Below are 4,547 nucleotides of genomic sequence, written 5' to 3' on the forward strand. Positions count from 1 at the left end.
TTTACTCTCTCTCTCCTCTTACTCAATTTTTTTTTCAAATTCAAGCTGCTTTATTGGCATGAAAAACATTGTGTCAATATTGCCAAAGCAACAATGTATACAATATACATTGTAATAAAATTATAAACAATGACAAATAATAATATAGAATGGCAGTAATTAATAATACAAAATTAAATATAAAAATAGTAACAATAAAATGGTAACAGTCAATAATGTAATAAAAAAATGAAACTATAACTAACTTATAACTAAATAACGGTCATCTTCACCATTACATTGGTACTACAACTACTATCATCATTACCACTACTACCACCACCACCATCATTAAACTGCTATCATTACCATTACCACCCATACCATTACTACTTGGAATGATAAACAACAATAATAATAGTAATAACAATAACAGTAATAACAATAACAGTCATAAGTGCTGCTTACTATGCAGATGTTATTATTCAGTGTCTCAGGCTATGGCAGGCAAATACATATTTGGCTGCAAGAGGAGCCATTGCTCCTTCGCCCATGAGTATTTTTAGTTTTTCCTCTGGGTTTAATAAGTTAAAATTTGGAATAAATGTAGACATTTCTGTGAATAATGAATCTCTTGGTGAGGAATATTTATCACAGTAAAGGAGAAAGTGCATCTCTGTTTCTACATCCCCTGTCGTGCAGTGATCACATACACGCTCCTCTTTGGGTAGCCATGTCTTTTTATGTCTGCCGGTTTCTATTGCCAATCGGTGGTCACTCAGCCTGTACTTGGTAAGGATCTGTCTCTGCTTCGTATCTCTGACAGAGTAGAGATATTCAGCCAATTCATATTCTCTGTTTAGGGTCAGATAGCAATTTAGTCGGCTTTGGGATTTTGTTTCGTTTTTCCAATGTTGTATATATGAGTCCTTTGATTGGTTCATGATTTTGTTTATTGGAATTCTTTCTTTTGAAGCAGTGCTGGTGTCAGCTTGGTTGGTGAGGTCCAACACCAGCTGACTTGAGAGGGCTCGTTTCTGGGCTCAGCTCTTGGGTTTGAAGTGCTTTAAATTGCAGACTCGAATTTGGACTTGAATTTAGATGTAGCCAAAATTTTAATGATCTTTTCTGTATTTTCATTATTACTGGAAAGCGGCCCAATTCTGCCCTACATGCATTAGTTGGTGTATTTCTCTGGACTTGTAGGATTTTCAGACAGAATTCTGCATGTAGGGCTTCAATTGGATGTTTGTCCCACATTTTAAAGTCCAGTTTATTGAGTGGCCCCCAAACCTCACTTCCGTAAAGAGCTATTGGTAGGATTACACTGTCAAATATTTTGGTCCAAATTCTAATTGGGATGTTGATTTTGAATAATTTCATTTTTATTGCATACAATGCTCTGCGGGCTTTTTCTTTGAGTGCATTCACTGCCCTATTAAAGTTTCCCGATGCAGATATGGTCAGACCAAGGTAGGTGTAATTTTTTGTGTGTTCAATGATGGTGTTGTTCAGGGTGAATTTATATTTGTGTTTCTGACATCTGTTTTGTTTTTGGAAAATCATGATTTTAGTTTTTGGGAAATTTACTGCCAGGGCCCAATTATGGCAATATTGCTCTAGAATATTAATGTTCTGTTGAAGACCTTCTTTGGTTGGTGATAGAAGTACCAAGTCATCAGCATATAGCAGGTATTTCACCTCTGTGTCAAATAGTGTGAGTCCTGGGGCTGGAGAATTGTCCAACATGTCTGCTAATTCATTGATATAAATGTTGAAAAGATTTGGACTCAAACTACAGCCTTGTCTCACACCTCGACATTGTGAAAAGAATTCTGTTCTTTGGTTTTTGATTTTTATTGCACACTTGTTTTCTGTGTACATACATTTTATTAAGTCATACACCTTACCACCAAGCCCACTTTGGAGAATTTTGTAGAATAGCCCTTCGTGCCAAATAGAATCAAATGCTTTTTTAAAGTCAATAAAGCAAGCAAAGATTTTGCCCTCTTTTTTTTTGGTGGACGTGTTTATTAATTAGTGTGTGTAAGGTGTATATATGGTCAGTAGTGCGATGGTTAGGGAGAAAGCCAATTTGACATTTAGTTATTACATTTTTTTCTTGAAGAAAGGTTTGAATTCTTGAATTCAAAATGCTACAGAAAACCTTTCCCAAGTTACTGTTTACACAAATTCCCCTGTAATTATTGGGGTCTGATTTGTCTCCACTTTTGTGGATAGGGGAGATGAGCCCCTGGTTCCAGACATCAGGGAAGCAGCCAGAAGTTAAAACCATGTTGAACAATTTAAGCACAGCATTTTGCAACTCAGGTGTGCTGTTTTTCAGCATTTCATTTCTGATGTTGTCTAGACCACAAGCCTTCTTTGATTTAATAGATTTGAGCTTTTCATTTAGTTCTTGTAGGGTTATTGGGTAATCTAATGGATTTTGGTTGTTTTTAATGACTGATTCAAGGATGTTCAATTTTTCTTTAATTTCTAATTGGTTCTGTTTTAAGTCTTTTTGTGGGATGTTTTTGTATAGATTATCAAAATAAGTTTTCCAAATTCCTACATCTTGTATGGCTAAATCTTGTGGCTTTGTTGTGCTTAAATTGTTCCACATGTCCCAGAACTGATTTTGGTCAATTGCGTTTTCAATTTCATCAAGTGTCTTGTTGGTATAATTCAGTTTCTTGCGTTTCAGTGTATGTTTATACTGTTTCAGAGTTTCCAAGTATTCATATCGTAGCTCTGGGTTGTTTTGCTGCTTATGTTTTTTGTTTGACATTTGTCTTAGGTGTTTTCTAATTGTTTTACATTCATTATCAAACCATTTGTCAGAAACATTTTGTTTTTTGTTTCTGATGTTGCATTTCTTTGGTTTTCTCAAATTTGCTTTCGATGCTGCTTTTTGGAATACGCAGTTGATGTTTAGAGTAGCCGAATTGACACCATCTTTATTGTTTTGGTATTGTGAGTTATTGAAAAACTGTATAGAGTTCATCATTTCATTTGAGTTCAATGTTTCAATGAATCTCTCTGCACTGTTTGGAGCCCATCTGTACGATTGGTTTATGTTGTAGAGTTTATTGGGCAGTTTTTTTGAATGAATATTGCCGGTTAATTTCTTCAAAAACACGTTGATCTGACTGTGATCTGACAATAGTGTCTGTGGTCTGACAGTGAATGCACTAATGGAGGAGGGGTCAATGTCCGTGATGGCATAATCGACTACACTTGTCCCAAGAGCTGAGCAGTAAGTAAACTGACCTAAAGAGTCCCCTCTGATTCTACCATTAAGCATGTACAGGCCTAAGGCTCGACAGAGATGCACTAACTCCTTCCCATACTCTCTCTCTCTCTCTTTCTCTCTCTCTTACTCTCTCTTACTTACTCTCTCTCTCTTACTCTCTCTTACTCTCTCTCTCTCTTACTCTCTCGCTCCTCTTTTACTCTCTCTCGCTCCTCTTTTACTCTTTCTCGCTCCTCTTTTACTCTCTCTCCTCTTTTACTCTCTCGCTCCTCTTACTCTCTCTCGCTCCTCTTTTACTCTCTCCTCTTTTACTCTCTCCTCTTTTACTCTCTCCCCTTACTCTCTCCCCCTTCTTTCTCTCTCGCTCCCGTCTCCCTTTTGCTCTCTCTGTTTCTCTTTGCGTTGTCTCTCTTTTACTCTTTCTCCCTATCTCTTTTTCCCCTCTCCTCTTTTTCTCCCTACCCTCTTTTTCTTTCTGTCTCTCTATTCTCTCCGCCTTTTTTCCCTCTATCCCCAGTCTGTTTTCTCTCGCTCTTTCGCTCCCTTTTTCTCTTTCTATGGACGCAATAGCGCTATGTGGCCACCAGATGGAGGAATTGGAACAAAATTAACATGAAGTCACTGCCATTATCGGACAATTTCCAATGGGATTTAAAAAAAAAAAAAAATAATAATTTATGGGTAATAATAGGAGGAAGATGGATGCCCCCCCCAAAACATTATATATAGGGGTAAAAGGGGTCAAAATAAGGAACGCTTCACGAATTTGCGTGTCATCCTTGCGCAGGGGCCATGCTAATCTTCTCTGTATCGTTCCAATTTTAGTATATGTGCTGCCGAAGCGAGCACAATACAGACATAGGAGAGGCCCTCATATATAGAGCACAACCCCCCTGACGTTTCGGGTCCTGGTTGGGGTCAAACAGACCTTCAGAGGCTCAACAACCACCCTGAGAAGATTTCCACAGGATATTGTATAGACATGAACCTGGTAGAGATAATAATGGCCACCTTGTGTGTTGTAATGTTCTAGCCTCTGCCTCAGAGAGTTGCAATGTATGCTGGGTGATATGCGAGTACACTGTCCCATCTAGGACGTTGATAGGGTAGAACATAACGACACGTAGCAAAAGCCCTCCCACAAAACTCCACCCACTCACTGAAACCCGACACGCTCTGGGGCTGCATTCACAAAAGGTCCTCACACACAGACGTAGCAGGAAATGTGAAGCCTACGAGAGAGAAACCCTAACATGAGAAAAGAGGGAAGAAAGAAAGGATAAAGGGAAAAAGAGAGACATAAAGAAGGGGG

At 38.3% G+C, this 4,547-nt stretch overlaps 1 non-coding gene across 1 annotated transcript; it reads right to left on the reverse strand.

Annotated features, from left to right (window-relative positions):
* Window positions 1–3,977: 3,977 nt before the first annotated feature.
* On the reverse strand, window positions 3,978–4,084 carry LOC120033076. The gene has a single exon (XR_005473914.1). It is a non-coding gene; the product is annotated as a U6 spliceosomal RNA (small nuclear RNA).
* Window positions 4,085–4,547: the final 463 nt, after the last annotated feature.

Source organism: Salvelinus namaycush, chromosome 39, assembly GCF_016432855.1.
Source record: "Salvelinus namaycush isolate Seneca chromosome 39, SaNama_1.0, whole genome shotgun sequence".
In the NCBI taxonomy this organism is placed as follows: domain Eukaryota; kingdom Metazoa; phylum Chordata; class Actinopteri; order Salmoniformes; family Salmonidae; genus Salvelinus; species Salvelinus namaycush.